At 37.2% G+C, this 18,233-nt stretch overlaps 1 pseudogene; it reads left to right on the top strand.

Annotated features, from left to right (window-relative positions):
• Positions 1-8,885: 8,885 nt before the first annotated feature.
• LOC126632288 (protein SABRE-like) lies at positions 8,886-15,610 on the top strand (annotated as a pseudogene).
• The last annotated feature ends 2,623 nt before the right edge of the window (positions 15,611-18,233 follow it).

Genomic DNA, 18,233 nt, shown 5'->3' on the forward strand with positions numbered 1-18,233 from the left:
GAATAACACGTTGGCAGAGAGAAACATTAGGACCACTGATGAGTATATCATCAACATAAACAAGCACAATAACCAAGGATGGAACTTGAAGAACAAACAGAGATGCATCGGAAGAAGATTGAGTAAATCCAAGAGAGTGAAGAGCCTGAAACAACTTGTCAAACCAGGCCCGGGGTGCTTGCTTGAGCCCATATAAAGATTTCTTGAGCTTACAGACATGATGAGGAAGAGACGGATCTTGAAAACCGGGAGGTTGAACCATAAACACATCTTCTTTCAAATCCCCATGAAGAAAAGCATTGCTAATATCTAACTGATGCAGAAACCAGTTGAATTGAACAGCAAAGGTCAGTAAGATGCGGATGGTAACAGGTTTAGCAACTGGACTGAAGGTTTCGTGATAATCCAAGCCTTCCTGTTAGTGAAAGCCTTTGGCTACAAGCCGGGCTTTGTACCGTTCAATAGAGCCATCAGGATTCGTTTTAAGACGAAAGACCCATTTACAACCAACAACATTCTGAGAAGAGGTTGGAGGCACAAGAACCCAAGTGCCTGTGGACTGAAGAGCATTAAATTCATTTTGCATTGCCAGTCTCCAATCTGCAGATTTGGAAGCTTGCAAATATGTAGTGGGAATCACTTCAATGGAAGAAGGAAGAGGATGATTAGTGACATTGAAAGCCTTAGGTTTAGAAATACCATTTTTGGACCGTGTGAGCATGGGATGGACATTGGTAACTTGCTGCAGGGTGGATGGTTGCTGCAGGGTGGATGGTTGCTGCAGAGGGGATGGTGGGTGCAGAGAGGGAGAAGGTTGTTGGGTCGAGGGGGGTGGGATTGAAATAGAGGAGGACGATGCAGAACAAATGGGAGTGGTGGTGGAATGACAGGTTGGAGTTGGTAAGAATTTAGAAAAGACTAAATCAAAAGGCGGAGAAGAAGAAGAAGGATCGGAGATCACAGAATGTGAATGATCAGAAAAGGGAAATGAAGTTTCAAGAAAGATGACATGTCTGGAAATGTAAACCCGTTGAGTTTGAGGATCCAAACACCGATATCCCTTATGTTGAAGACTGTATCCCAAAAAGACACATTTGGTACTTTTGCCATCAAGTTTCGATGACACATAAGGCTTTAACCAAGGAAAGCATAAGCAACCAAAAACCTTGAGTCTCGAGTAATCGGGAACAGTGTGGAATAATAACTCCCAAGGGGATTGGGAAAGCTTAGAAATGGGTAATCTGTTGATAAGATATAAGGCAGTAGTGAAAGCTTCAACCCAGTATTGATGAGGGACATGGGATTGCACTAGAAGAGTTCTAGCTGTCTCAACTAGATGACGATGTTTGCGTTCAACACAACCATTCTGCTCCGGTGTATGTGGACAACTCAATTGATGAAGAATACCATGAGTATGCAGATAAGATGTAAAGGAAGAACTAACAAACTCACCCCCTGAATCAGAACAAACAGTTTTGATTTTATTGCCAGTCAAGTTTTCTACATAGTTTTTGAAGAGTACAAATGTAGAATACACTTGAGATTTGACTTTCAAAGGAAAAAGCCAACTATACTTGCTAAAGTCATCAACAATAAGGAGATAGTATCTAAAACCACTGACAGAGGTTACCGGAGCAGGACCCCACAAGTCACAATGTAACAATTCTAGGCTATGAGTACTGGAAGAAAGAGAAGAACTAAAAGGTAACTTGTGATTCTTTGCTATGGCACAGTCAGAGCAAAAGAAATCCACAGTTGATGATCCTTTGATGGCCAGTGTATTGGTAGTGACTAATCTGCGAAATATAGCCGAAGAAGGATGACCAAGGCGACTATGCCAGAGCCGAAGAGGAGCTTGAATACTGACAAAAGCATGAGATGAGCTGGAAGGTGATAGACCATTGGAAGAGGAGCTTTGCAAAGAGTAGAATCCATCCTTAACGGGACCCTGCAAAAGCATCTTCCCCGTAGAACGATCCTTTACCATAGACCCATCAGAATCAAGAGTCAATGCACAATGATTATCCTTAACAAACTGATAAGCAGACAACAGATTATGCTTCATAGAAGGAACATGAAGAACATTGCGCAATGTAAAATCAGCATGTGCAGTGTGCAAGGAAGAAGAGCCAGTATGGTGAATGGACAGACCTTTACCATCACCAATATATACTTTGTCCTCTCCAGTGTATGGTGTAGGGGAGTTGATGGTGGCAATATCATTTGTGATGTGAGAAGTAGCGCCAGAATCAATAAGCCAGGAAGGCAATGGTTTGGAGCTGTAATGAGCACACATAGCCGCAAGTTTTGCAGGAGGAATTCTACCAGAAAGTTCAGGATTCATGCGATCAAAGCAGTCAAGAGCTTCATGACTGGAGGAGCCACAAATTTGACAACCAATGGAATGACCAGAAAAAGACGAGCCACGAGAACCTTGAATGGGACCGCGATGTGACGAGTTGCCACGAGAATTGCCCCGAGAACCACGATTGGAATGGAAGCGATTGTTGTTAAATTGAGATCCACGATTGTTGTTACGGCCACGATTCAAGTAGAATCGAGAGGAATTTGGCTGTGATTGATAATTCTGAGCAGCAAAAGCAAGAGTCGGTGGAGTGGGAAGTAGTGGTGCTTGGGACTGCACTGAAAAGGCTTGAAACGGTTCAGTAGTGGAAGAGAGCTTCTTGCGACGAGACATAGAGAGTTCTTTGGTAAGAAGAAGGCCATGTAATTCATCCAAGGAAGTAGACGAAAGACGAAGCATGAGTGAATCAATGAACGATTCGAACTCGTCGGGAAGCCCAGCCAGTGTTGCCGCTATGAGATCTCGATCAGAAATCGGTGCACCAGCAGCCGAGAGAGAATCAGAGATTTCTTTCACTTGTTGCAGATAATCGGACATAGATTGAGATCCTTTCTGTATGGCCTGAAGACGAGATCGGAGCTGGTGGATGTGAGCATCAGAAACACCACCAAAACGGTGTTCAAGCTTGAGCCATAGATCGCGAGAAGAAGAGACACCGACTGTAAAGGGAATCACATCTTCAGATAATGTGGAATTCAACCAGATCAGAAGATTCTGATCTTTCTCATACCAGATCTCAAAGGCAGGATTAACAGATCGATCCGAGAGTAGAGGCGGTGGACACAACTCTGTGCCATCAATGATGCCAAGAAGTTTGTAACGACGCAAGATTGGTGCAAACAATGCACGCCATGACAGATAATTGGATCGCTTCAACTTGATAGGAACCATGCTTCCAATGTTCTGAATGGTCAGAGAAGCATACGAATTCAACGAATTTGAGAAATTAGGGTTTTGAGAAGAGAAATTTGGGACTGGTTCAGACGGAGATGATGAATCAGAGGGAGAAGCCATGACAACAGAGGTGAAATTCGTGAAGAACAGTCACGGAATCAGAGATGCGAAGCGAAGAATCAGAGATGCGAAGCGAAGACGATGAGGATCTAAGCGGCCGTGAGGCAAACGGCGATGGATACCATATAGAATATCAGAGTTCTTGAGGAAGAGAGAGAAAGAGTATTTCTTAGAGATTAAGAAAACTGTTATATTTCACATTACTCCAGTAGAATAAACAGTTACATATATATAGCCTTTGGCTATTCACTCCTAACAAACTCACTCACTAATTACATGTGTAACAAACTTATATTAAACTAATAGAATCAATTCTAGTTATAATGTGACATCTTCATCTTTAGTTTCTTGGTCATTTGCATCACCTTATGGCTCCTCTTCATGTACGTCCCTCTTTTCCCCATCTCCACAACCCATTCATATAAGATATATGGATACGTGTATGTATGTATGTATGGTATGTGAATGCTTCAAACTCGGGTTTTATTTGGATTTTATTTTTATGAATTTTGTTGGGTGCAATTCAGTTTTTGATGCCAATTGCAATGCCTGTGGAATTAGAAATGGGATAAATTTGCTAGTTTTGGGAACGAAATTCGTCATACAGGCGTGCTTGAGATATCGAATTTGCAATGTTGGGACAATTTTAGCAGCCCTGGAAACCAGTGAAGACAATGTGTGTGTGAAAGTGGGTAGGTGTCTGCGTATATGTAGTGTAGGTGTATTAGTTTGAAGTTTTGAACAGTATACAGAAAGGAACCATTCTGGAACTTAGTTGAAAATTGAAATAAAGAAACAAAGGACTGACCAGGGTGATGATAATTGCATCAGTTATTAAGATGAGTTATTTTATGGGTTCAAAATAGGACTCTTTCATTATTACTTTGATAAACTTTTTCAATCTTTCTCCAGGCTTGAAGTGAGTTTTTGCACTAAGCATCTTTGGCAGATTTTATTCAAGGTTGCTGGCTTGGATTTTGAGCCGCGTAGTGGGAGCATCTATCAGATTCCGGTTTGGCGGATGGAAGTGTATAAGGGATCTCATGGTGGAGTTCAAAAAGGTTTTCACTTTTTCTTCAGTGGTTCAGTTTACTTATTTATTTATCATGACATGGAGACACTGCAAAAATGAGGAATCAATATCCCATCAGAATGATGTAATTTATTTTCCTTATCTTTCGGAAACATTTGTATAAACCCCATCAGAGGGTTAAAAAAAAAAAAAAAAAAAAAAAAAAATGGCAAAGCCCAAAGTAAATGGGCTGTAATGTTGTGTAGAGGGCGAAGGTCCATAAGCCCAAAATAGCACCAGCCAGGTCACCAAAAGTACCCCCAATACTTCAAATCATACATGAGCATTAATCATATTTATCATACATAAACATTCATGAGCATTACTCATGTCAACCATAAATAAACATTCATGAGCATCACTCATCCAATCATACATAAACATTCATGAGCATCACTCATGTCAACATCCATGAGCATCACTCATGTCAATCAACATAAACATTCATGAGCATCACTCATGTCAATCAGTTTCGAAAGCTTCATTTACAGAACTCTAGCTTCAAAAGCTTCATTTACAAGAGCTCTAGCTTCAAAAGCTTCATTTACAAAAGCTCTAGCTTTCAAAGACTTCATTTACAGAGCTCTAGCTTCAAAAGCTTCATTTACAAAAGCTCTAGCTTTAAAAGCTTCATTTACAGAGCTCTAGCTTCAAAGACTTCATTTACAGAGCTCTAGCTTCAAAAGCTTCATTTACAAAAGCTCTAGCTTTCAAAGACTTCATTTACAGAGCTCTAGCTTCAAAAGCTTCATTTACAAGAGCTCTAGCTTCAAAGACTTCATTTACAGAGCTCTAGCTTCAAAAGCTTCATTTACAAAAGCTCTAGCTTTAAAAGCTTCATTTACAGAGCTCTAGCTTCAAAGCTTCACCTGCAAAGCTTCACCTACAAAGCTTCACCTACAAAGCTTCAGTGCAGGGTATACAAATACCGCCTCCGAACAACCGCCACTTCGGCCCATACATGGATTCAATTTGAAGTCTCCAGCCAACAGACTCTATTGACCGAAGACTTGGGGGACTACATTATGTACCATATATTGGGCCTCAACTGGGCCTCATGAAAAATATTTGGGGGACTCTAGCCCATTATTTATGTATTAAGGAGTGAACCCTTATTCTATAAAAGGGACTCCCTCACTTTCATTGAAAGATCACCCATGATTTATGTATTGAGGAGCGAGCCCTTATTCTATAAAAGGGACTCCCTCACCACCATTAGAGAGCATCGCCGCCTACTGAGCAACCGTCTCACTGCGAGCATCAACTCTAACCCATCACTTATGTATTGAGGAGAGAGCCCTTATTCTATAAAAGGGACTCCCTCACCTTCAAACGCCACAAGCCGAGCCAACCAAGGCAACACAAGCTACAAGCAGAGCGGCCTCGCAACATGTGCTACTTCTAGTTGAGCATCATTTCAGATTGGGCACCGCCTCATATCAAGCATTAGTTCTAGACGACATCTAGTTACTTCGGCCCACACATGGACTGAATTTCAAGTCTCCAGCCAAAAGACTCTCTTGACTGAAGACTTGGGGGACTACTGTTTATACCATATTTAGGGCCTCGTATTTAGATCTCGTACAAATACTCAGGGGACTTAAATGTAATTATGGGATAAAGGAAGGGGCAAATATGTAATAAGTGAGGAGTCCTTATTCTATAAAAGGACCCCTCACCCTCACAATTGGGAGGAGGCTCATTCTCACCCTCAGATGCCATTTCTGAAGCCTCTCTCACCCTCTCTTAGAGCTCTCTCTCTCCCTCACTTCTCAGAGAAATATAATACAATCAATGTGGACGTAGCCCAAACCTTGGGGTGAACCACGATACATCTTGTGTCATTTACATTTCATGCAGATTCACGGTTGGATTTACGTTGTTCCAAGACCTCCGGTTTTGTGCATCAACAAAGTTGAAAGCTAATAAAAGTATTATGAGACCTATGTTAGCATGACTTCACAATAATTACTAATGAAAAATGGAATGCATCTTTTAATTAGTAATTCCATATAAATCTAGTCTCATTAATAAGTCATGCCAGAAAATTTCTGTTCATATTTCTCATGTGATATAACTCAGTGGTTGTTCTGCAAAATGGAGTTGCTAATTGAGGCTCTCGGTCCAATGGGAAGTTCTTTATGATCTTTTTCCTTTCCTGGATGGTTTTGAGGTTTTTATATAGAACTAAGCAGCTGTTTACAAAACAAGTGTGTATGTTGTTTGTAGATGTGTTTAATTGGGGTTTTGTGATTTTATCTCTCTGGAGTGCTCCGAGTGGTAGATCTAGTTCTTAGTTATGTCTACAAATTTGATTACTACACTCATCTATAGTGGATCATAGTCTACCTAAAAGAAAATGAAGGATTACTCTAACCCTCCCTGGGCCCTCCATATGCTGTTTGGAATTTTGTTGGATGATTGTCAATGCTTTAGGGAATTTTTGTTTGGTCAGCAGATTAGTGCCCATTAGATATTGACATTCTTCTATTTACGACTATGGTAATTTTGCAGGGTGCTGTTGAATCTGTTTCTGTTGGTGAAATTAAACTCAGCTTACGTCAGTCCTTGGTCAAACTGTTTGGTTTTATTTCTAAAGACCCTAAGCTGAAAGTGTTAATATGTGACTTAGAAGTTGTGATGAGGCCTTCGAGTAGAAGTACGGCAAAGGCTAAACCAAAATTTCTGCTAAGTGGCATTTGTTTCCCATGATTGTAGCAAAGAATAGAGACACAAGTGATTCTGAGGAGGACGGGACTCGTCATTTCATGGTGAATGTTATTGAGCCCCAATTTAATCTTCACTCAGAAGATGCAAATGTGAGTTGTTTAGAATTTTCGTCGCTTATGTTTTGGTATTCTTATTACTTTCTATATTTATCAAATAATGTTTTATATAGAAAGATCTTTCTTTATTAAATTTAATAAGAAAATGTTACAAGTCAGATTGTTAGTACCTTGTCATTTTCAGTATGTCATTACATTATCAGAAATTGTTGTCTGTAAAGTTCACTGGAAAAACATTAAATTTTTGGGAGGTCCAGGCCATGAGAGAAATATGTGCTCATGCATTATGCACTCTTCAATTGTTTGAACTATGCAAGAAATAAAAAAAATGTTATTTCCATCCAAGGATGACTGCCTTTTTGCTAAACAGGGAAGATTTCTGCTTGCTGCTGTTAGTGGCCGGGTCTTGGCTAGGTCTTTTCATTCAGTCCTTCAGGTTGACTCTGAGATGCTCGAGCAAGCACTTGGTACTGGGAATGTAAATATTCCAGAATGTGAACCTGAAATGACATGGAAACGCATGGAGTTTTCTGTTATGTTGGAACATGTTCAAGCTTATGTTGCTCCAACAGATGTTGATCCAGGTGCTGGATTGCAGTGGCTTCCAAAGATTCGTAGAAGTTCTCCAAAAGTTAAACGTACTGGTGCATTACTTGAGAGAGTTTTTATGCCCTGCGATATGTACTTCTGGTACACAAGGCACAAAGGTGGAACTCCAGAGTTAAAGGTGATTTGGCCCTTCATTATGCGCATAAGTTGGTCACCTTTTATATATATATCTTTGGTAAAAGTATGCTTGAATGCATATTTATTTGCATAAATTGAGGTGTGTATGTATGGTATAACATACATATCCAAGTGATCATCTTTCAATATTGATGCTGTTATCCCAGCCTGGTGTGTGAATGTTCACATTTATTAAGCACTTCCCTCGCATTTGAATCTTTTTCTTGCAGGTTAAGCCCTTGAAAGAGCTGACTTTCAATTCCCGTAATATTATGGCAACTATGACTTCTCGCCAGTTTCAGGTTAAGCTGGATGTGTTAAGAAATCTTCTCTTTGCACGGCTTCCCAAGTGAGGATTTGCATCCTTTTTATTTTTAATTTGATTTCTCTCCTTTTGAAATTGTGTCATATTATATATTTTTTGGGATAAACAATAGACATAAAAATTTAGAAAACTATGCAAACAAAGATGGACAATAATTATGGAAAATTGTATAGGATCTCTTCATTTAATTTTCATGAGTTGAAGTTAGTTAGTTCTTGTGCTTTTCCCCTCACATTTTAATTTTCACTGTTTTCTTTGTGGTTTACTTCTTGTCCACTTTTTTATGATCTCATCGTTGGTTAGCAAATGAAATGTTGTTGGCTGAATTTTTAATAAGTACGATTTGTTTCAGTGCTGGTACTTTGTTAGTCAGCTACAGTGGCCTTTTCCCTATAAAGATCTTGCAACTTTGAATTGATTTTCTTTCATCACTAGAATATGGTCTTTTTTGGCAAAGAATCTGTCTTAACATCTCTTTTATATTGTTTATTATTGTACTTGTATGGCTGTTTTAGTTTTTGGTTCTTCATTACATAATTAGAGATTTAAAAAACCATGGTTTTCTCTTTCCAGGTGCAAGGACTTAAAAGAGAGCTTTTGAATTCCAAAAAGTCAAGGAAAGCATCATATACATCATTAAGAATGGCTCTACATAAGGCTGCCCAGCTACGCCTGATGGAAAAAGAGAAGAACAAACGTCCATCCTATGCTATGCGCATTTCTTTGCATATTAACTAAGTGGTTTGGAGCATGATTGTTGATGGTAAATCTTTTGCCGAGGCTGAGATCAATGACATGGTGAGAACTGAGCATCATCGTATTCTATGGTTGTAGAAACATAGAGAGCTTATTGTTCTTGTTTAGGAACCTTTTTTTTTTTTTTTTTTTTTAATAACAAACACTGTACAGTAAAGTGGACAAGTAAGCCTTCAGTAGCAGGAAGATAAATAACATTAATACAGGGAGGAACTAGGTAGGTGAGTCATGACAGAAATTATTTCGGTACTGGGGTTGCGGGGGGATAAGCTTGCCTTGTTTTTCTTGGCATTAATGAACGGTTTCACAATTTATTATTGGAACCTTGTAGTATGGTGTGTTGTTTATGAAGGATGCTAGGCTAGGACAAATATCCAGTTTGTTCTTTTCTTCTTCCTTTGTTTGGTGTACTTGCTTGAGGACTATCATGCCACTGGTTCCTATTGATCATGTTACTTATATTTGGCAACTGAAATGGCACTAAACAAAATGTTAAAACTCCAAGGTACTGTTTACAGGTGTGTGCATAATGTCTTTATGATTTGTATTATTCAAAGAGGTTTGATGGGGTTGGCGAGTTGTTCACTGAAACTTGTTGCTTTTGGGAGGGGTAAGAAGGCTGTTTTGTCTGTGTTATCGATGAAGTGGTTGAAGGGGGGGGGCTGTTTAGAAGTAGTTTGGCAGAGATGATGTTTTTGTTCTCTCTGGGCTTCAGAGTTTAGGGATCTAGTATTCTCTTCTGGTTTGCTTATAGGAAGGCTGCTATAGGATAACTTTGGTTGCTATAGTTTTTGGTTGTAGTTCTCTTGTAATTGGTTGGTCTTTGTTTTTCTTTGTATCCATTTTGACATATTGTTTCTTTAAGAAATTAAGTAAAGATGCTCCTTGCCCACATTGTTTTCATCTGATGCCATTCTTCGTCTGTCGTTGCTTGTTCATGTCAGTTAACTTTCATAAATGTATGCTATGTATGATATATTTATGAGTTTTTCTAAGCATTATATTTGCAAGAAGAAGGCTTATGCGATTTTCTTTTTCCTCCTCTTAGATTTATGACTTTGACCGGGATTACAAGGATGTTGGTGTTGCTCAGTTTACAACAAAAAATTTTGTTGTCAGAAACTGCCTGCCAAATGCCAAGTCAGATATGCTATCAGCATGGAATCCTCCTACTGAATGGGAAAAGTATGCACATTTTCCCTGCCTAAAGCATAGCTTGTTCTATTAATCTACTCTGCTTTTATCACACTTATTCTTTCCACACATTAATATCTGCTCTCTTTTCTGTGTACAGTGTGAACCACCATATAGTATTCTTGTGTTCCTCCTTTCACCTGTGTTACACAGTTGAATAAAATGTTTCAGAAGTTGTTACTCAGATTAGATCATGCAAATAAATTTTAGTGATTTTAAAATTTGGGTTTTACGTTTTAGTTGGTTAGCTGCCCTAAGGCACTCTCTTTGGCTCTCGTTCTGGAAAAATTTTTCATGTCTCCATCTTTAATTTTGATTCTGTTTGGTTCAGTTGAATAAATTTGCCTGAATATTGTTTATGAGTAACAATTGATATTTCTTACTTTATACACCCAACATGGATGCTTATTCTGTTTTAGATGAATTTTTTTCCTTTGCCTTCACTCATCATAGTTTAGTGCAAGGAGAGGACTATAATGGTCCCCAAAGACTAGCTGTAATTGTCACAACCTTTGGTTTCTGTTTCCACGTAGGAAAGGGAAACTTTAAGCCACTGTTTGATTTAATCATGAAAATTTCAAGAATACTCGTTTATACAAAAATGTCCTTTATTGCTTTCTCAATATTCTATCCTGGATGTCATTCATAACATTTCAGGATGTTTGGTTTTTGAGTGTTATGACATTTAACATTCCAGGGCCTTTTTTCTTGGTTTTTTTTTTTTTTTTTTTTTTTTTTTGTGTGTGTTTGTGGGTATTCTCCCTGAAGACTATATTTCAACTTAAATAATAATTTCATTTGGCAGCAGTTTGATTTTGGGTTCAATGCTGCTGTTGGGATAAAGAGTAGGAGGGAGAAAGGAAGGAAATGAGAAATAAATGAGGTGAAGAAGAAATGAATGACTAAACATAAAATAAAACTGGATAAAAAAACCTGTTTAAATTTTTTACTAGCTTGTTACCCTTGCGTTATATTTTGCACCATTATCACTTTCTTTTCACCATTTCTTCTGTTTTCTTTATCATGAGAAGTGCTCAATGTTTCTTTCTCTCTACCTTATTTTTCTGGTTCCATTGGAGGTAATCCAACTCAAGACTTATATTAATCCTAAGCCAACCCCCCCCTTCTCCCTCTCCCCTTAGGAGATCCAACTACTGTTTGCAAATCATTATCTTAAGGATGAAAGAAAACAAAGCTTTACCTAACGATCCCGTATTTATCTTTTCTACTAGTTAGTAAAATTGTATGTTTGGAATCTGGATTCATATTTTTAAGGCATAAACCCATGTTGATGACTTCATGATTGTCCCATAAACGGTTACAAGCTTTATAGGTTAGTATGAGAAGTTTTGCTGTCAACGGGTACAATTTTGAATATACATATGTTTTTCACGTTCATGTCAATATAAAAAGTATGCGTAAATATTATCTTTCCAGGATGTGAATCTGGACCTTTCATCAGAGGGATTCCTGCTTGAATACGTGTTCCAAATCCACAATCTGGCAAACATATGTCACTCATGAGAACAATACCTTGCATATGTGTAGTTCATAGTTGTGACCTTGTTTATATGCTTATTAAACGTTTATGTTTCCTGATGAAAAATGTGTAGTTTGTACTGGGAGTTGTCATATATTAATACATGCAGCCATTCTTATGATACAAAAGCAGTGGACTGATATGCTTAGGAAGAAACTAGGTATACATATGGTGTGATAACATGATGGTAATTAACCTGTTGGGTAACATTTTGCTTAGTTAGGCATTGCGTAAATAAAAATTGTCCACCCTCTGAATCACATCATTTAAATATGAAGAATTTGGTAGTTCCTTAAATGTTTTCTATAATTGTTCACAAATTAAAGATATACGATTTTGGCTACAGGAAAGTTTTGCTTCGCGTGGATGCAAAGCAAGGAGCTCCCAAGGATGGAAATTCTTCTCTTGAACGTTTTCAGGTAATAGGTTCTCTTTCTCTCACATCCACTGTCATTGTCAAATAACTATAAATACTAATCCATTTGCTTTTGATTATTTTGGGTTTGATCTGTATGGTGAGTCGGTGACTGCCACAGATGCTCTCACAGAATCCGTAGTTTTGTTTTCTTTTAAATCTCAAACCTCTCCTTTGCAAGAGGATAAAACTGTATTTTAATTTTTTTTAAGAGAGGGTGGAGTGAGCATTTTGGCGGATGTAATAACAACCACACATTGTTTTAGATACTCAATTTATAAAAGCTCTCTTTTGACGGACGAATGTACCCACACAAACTCTTCGTTTCTGTAATCCTTCTTTCAGAGGCAGAAGTAGGGCAAGACTTTTGTATAATTGTGCTGTTGTATATGTTTCTTTTGGGTAATTTGGTTGGATAGAGAGATATGCGGAGGAGAGTTCCTTGGGAGAAGGTCGGGTTATGGGCACCCAAATTCCTTTCATAACCTAGAGTGTTTGACCAGTAATACTATCATAAAAGAACATGTATGCAGTGCATGGAATCTAGCTTGCCTTATATCAACCGTTTGTTTGGTAATAAAGAGGCTTGGGTTTGTGTATGTTGCCTTGGCAAACCAATATTTGCTTGCTCAACATTTATTTTTAATACTGTAGGTAGAGATCTATCCTCTCAAGATTCTTTTAACCGAGGCAATGTACAGAATGATGTGGGGATATTTATTCCCAGAAGAAGAACAAGATTCACAATGACGGCAGGTATATTGGAAATGTTACTGATTTGAAATTTGTGACTGCTAGAACTTTTCAGAGGTATAAATGGTTGTCCAATTGGTCACATGCAGGAAGTTTGGAAGGTTTCAACAACTGCTGGTGCAAAACGTGTGAAGAAAGGCTCATTAGTCCCAGAGATTTCTGCATTAAGCGGTCAAACAAATAAAGAGTCTGAGGCCTCATCCAAAGCAAGTGCCTCTGCCCCTGCTACCAGTCAATCCTCCGTTCATGCAGATCCTGTGCAAGTGAGATTCCTTCTCTTCTTTCCTTTAATTTTTTGGGCTAGTTTTTTTATGAAACAATATGATTACCGCTTCCTTATTTTCTAGATTATTATTATAACAGATTAATGGATGCCTTTTATTTTATTTTATTTTTTTTTTTATTGCACGGTTACTTTAAATCAACATTTGATGCTATACTAGAATGGATATAGAGAAATTATTGTGTTCGTTTATTTTCTTCCATGTGATCTTAAAGCTACACTGCACTTTTGTTGATCTTGTTGTTTGACCTGATTCATCTGTCCAGGAATCAAAATTGCAAAACCTAAAGACAACAGTTGGTGGTAGTCCAACCAGAGAGTTAAGAAGAACGTTTTTCTTTGACAGATCATGGGAAGACACTGGCAGAATCAGTTGCTACAGAACTTGTCTTACAGAGCATTACTGGGCCACTTGGTTCTATTGAACTAGATGAGTCCTCGAAGAATAAATTGAAAGACCCCAAAGCTGTCAAATCTGGTAGGTCATCCCATGAAGAAAAGAAGGTAACAAAATCACAAGAAGAGAAAAGATTTAGGCCACGAAAGATGCAGTTTCACAATATTAAGATAAGCCAGGTTCAGTTTCATTATCTACAATTCCAAATTCCGCTAATTTTCCATTTTTACTCAAATGCCTAATATCGTATTTTCACAGGTTGAGCTATGTGTTACTTACGAAGGATCTAGATTTGTTGTAAATGATCTTAAGTTGCTGATGGATACATTTCACCGTGTTGAGTTCACCGGCACTTGGCGGAGACTCTTTTCGCGGGTTAAGAAGCATATCATTTGGGGAGTCTTGAAGTCTGATGGGAATGCAGGTCTGCATTTATACCTTTTAATATTGGGAGTTTTAACAAAACACTTCTGGTACTGTTCACTTTTAACGAAAAACCACATTTTTACCTTTAACTGGCACTATTCACTATACCTTTAAAAAGGGCCTTTCGTTAAAAGAGAAGTTTTTTTTGGATTTTTCGTTAGTTTTCCTTTTAATATTTACCCCTGCTTATTATCCGTACAAAAATCCAATGAACTAGGGCTCTTTCTTCCCTCTTTAACACCACAGTTTAGTTGAATTTTCCCTACTATTATAATTAACGGCAGGAAAATTGTTATGAAAACATCGATCTCTAACCTGCTTTAAATTATCACCGTCAAATTTTTCAGGGTAAGAAGTTCAAGGATAAGGCTAATAGTCAGAGGGAACCCAGTGGATCGGGTGTTCCCGATAGTGACCTTAATTTCAGTGACAATGAAGGTCAGCCAGAACAACCTGACCAGAATCCTATACCGTTTCTCAACTGTCCAAGTGACGGAGCAGGTGATGGATTTGTCACCTCCATCAGAGGCCTTTTCAATACTCAACGTCGCAAGGCCAAGGCATTCGTACTGCGAACCATGAGGGGTGAAGCAGAGAATGATTTCCAAGGAGATTGGAGTGAAAGTGATGCAGAGTTCTCTCCATTTGCTAGGCAGCTCACAATAACGAAAGCTAAGAGACTTATCCGGCGGCACACTAAAAAATTCCGTTCAAGAAAAGGTTTGTCAAATTGTTCACTTTCATAAAATGATCAATCACCTCATCGCCTTCTTTTGTCCACTTGTCCTTTTTATTCTCCCCCAAGGACGTAGAAAATAACATAGAGCATGGCCTGTTCATTCTTAGGGATGCCATTTAGTTAGACGATAAGTAGGTACTAGGTGATCCTATAGAAACTGTCTGTCCGTCCGACCTCCCTTTTTCTGGCAATGTTGGATGCCTGCATTGATGATTTTTTATCATTGAAACTGAAATCACTTCTACTTTTTCTCGTCTTTGTAAGGTTCATCCTCACAACAGAGAGATTCACTCGCATCCTCGCCAAGGGAGACCACTGCATTCGATAGCCATTCTTTGAGTGAATCCTCGCCCTACGAAGATTTTAATGAGGGAAACATTTTGTCCTCCAGAGAGGTTCCTTGAAGGCAGCTTTAAGAAACCCCAGTCGAGAAGGGGAGTATAATGAGACAATATTATTTGTTCTAGTCGGGTGGCCACTACAGAAAGAAGGATTTCAGGTGCCATGTTCATCATCCAAGGACGCACGAGGAAGATTGATGCATCCCTTGGTATCGCTTCGAGACCGTGCATTTGTGCAGCAGAAGACAGACTAACTTCGAGCAATGCGAGTTGAAGCCATCTCTCACGCCTTGATGGTCTTCGGCCTCGGGATGTAATTCTATTTGCCACAAGAGGCTGGTTGTATAGTTTTGTAAGTTGAGCTGAAGAAAACAGAGGGTCCTAAATTTGAAGAGCTCTCGGTTAATTTCCCTAAATCTGTACATAGATTCAAATATAAATTTTGAAATAAATGAATGTAGCATCTCTCCCTCCTAAACCATTGCCTTCCCTTGACTAAGCCAACGTTATCCGTCGGCAGTCTTTCCCTTAATTCTATGTTATCTCTAAACTAAATTTATATCCTTTTAAGTTTGGGGTGGTTTTTAAAAGGAAAACTAATTAAAATGGCTTGAAAACTTTGAGTTTTAACGATAAGAACAAAATAAAGGATAAAGTGAATATTACTAGATTTGATTTTTTAGTGTAAAAATGTGGTTTTTCGTTAAAGTGAACAGTACCACAGATTTTTCGTTAAAACTCTCATTTTTAAAATGTGTCATGCAGTTTTAATTTTCTCAAATTGCAATATGAAGTTTTGAAATTGTTGTAATTTATGCATTTGTATTTGAATATTCATTAAATTGATGGCATGATGAGCATAGAACTCGTAATAAGATTGATATGCAAGCTACATTGCATGCGGTCCACTTTCCTATTGGATAGGGTCTTGAGTTTCAACCTATTGAATTCCAGGATTGAAACTCTCTCTCCTAAATTGTTATAATAGTTTCAAACTCTCTTCTATTAATAATAATTGTTTTTAAAAAAAATGCAAACTATACACCACATTAATTAAAAACTCATCAATTTAACAGATAACTACATGTTCAAATAAACAAAATGTGTAAATCGATATAATTCTAAAACCTCAAGGTGTGTAATTTGAACAAATTGAAACCTCGAGACTCATTTTTGAAAACCAACTCAAATATATAGGGTGTAAAGTGTAGTTTGGACTTTTTTTTTTTTTTTTTGACAAGGATGACTTCCTGCCCACATGGAAACCTTGATCTTGTACCGTTTAGAGTTGGCAAATCAACTAATTGGGTTGTTAATAGGTACCCGTTAAGACCCGTTTAATTTGATATCACCATAATATAGAGGTGAGAACGGTGGTGGTGGTGATAGTACAAGGTGAAATCAAACTAAATGGATCTCAATGGGTATCCATTGACAACCCAATGAGTCGATTTTCCTGGCACTGTTCATTTAAAAATAATTTTTTACAGGACTATAATTCTAGACGGGGCAATACTAAATCCTTTCGATTGAAGATGGCCTAACGATGTACAATGGCTATATTGTTTCCGTTTGAGTAAATTTTGATCAAGCTTGGTCGTACTTCTTCCTTCAAGAGTAATCTCACTGTGATACAACACAGAGAAGTATATATGCATTCAAAGAAAATAGCTAGGACCTACAATACGAGCAGATATTATAGATGACAAAAGTGGACAAACCATATAGAAATTACAATGAATGAACAGAAGTGAAGGATTAATATAAACTAATAAGGTCTAAATTACTTTTACAAACGCTCTATAGAATAAAGATGTCCAAGTCCAGTTTCTTAGCTATTTTGATCCCAAGGTATTGCAGTATCTTTCATATGACTAATGAAAAATAAGACTCAGAAAACGGAAGGCTGGATGGGATCGAGTATTCCTTTTTAACATTTTACACATCACACAATGTGTCCGTATAAAATCACTTCTTGATATAGAAGCACCTCATTGTATTTATCGACCTCATGAAAACAACTACATTCAGTTACAGAAATTCCCTAATGACTGCATCTTAAACTACTTCTTAACTATGTTAGATGTACAAATCTAATAAAAAAATTAGAAAACTTCATTTTAATCCTTGACATAGATGACTTTTAGATTAAAATCATGAGTACGATCAAAATCTAATTTTAGTCCCTTGATACATTAATAACCTCATTTATTAATTATATTTTTATTTATTAATTATTTCTCTTTTTCTTCCTAATTTTTAATGTATTAATTTTATAGAAAACTAGATTTTAATCCCTAAATAAGATGAAGTTTAGAAAAATGTCTTATACAAGATTAAAAATTGATTTTAGTCCCTATACTCTATTATATGCCAGCATATGTATTCAATGTCTCTCTTTTTTATTTATAATTTTATGGTGTTCATAAATTAAATTTTATGAAAATATTATAAATTTTAATTCTCATTATGGTGAGTATCTTATATAAGAAAATATTTTCGTATAGATTTTTCAGTACACTTATATTTTTGCATATTTTCTTATGTGCTACTAATTCATTACAATATATTTATGTACGAACATTTTGGTACACTGGGTTAATATAATATGTTTAGGTGTTGACATTTAGGTACACTAGTTTAGTCTAATATATTTAGGCATCGACATTTCGGTACACTAGTTTAGTATCATATAGTTAGATACGGAATTTTCAGTACACTTATATTTTTGCATATTTTCTTATGTGCTACTAATTTACTACAATATATTTAGGTACGGACATTTCGGTACACTAAATTAGTAAAATATATTATGATACGGACATTTAAGTACACTAATTAGAGGAAGTTAAAGAAAATTAATGAATTAAAATGTGTATAATAATAAATTTAAAATTTAATGCAATGACATTAAATAAGATATCTATTAAATATTAAAACAAAAATATAATATAAATTTGAATTGAGTACACATTAGGGATAAAAATCAATATCCAATCTAACACCAGATTTTTATTAAATTTTAATCTTCTTGAAGGATTAGAGTTAAAAAATCCCATAAATATATCAGAGAGGAACAAGAAGTTTACGAAGCTTGTGGG

This window comes from Malus sylvestris, chromosome 8 (assembly GCF_916048215.2).
Source record: "Malus sylvestris chromosome 8, drMalSylv7.2, whole genome shotgun sequence".
NCBI classification, from domain to species: domain Eukaryota; kingdom Viridiplantae; phylum Streptophyta; class Magnoliopsida; order Rosales; family Rosaceae; genus Malus; species Malus sylvestris.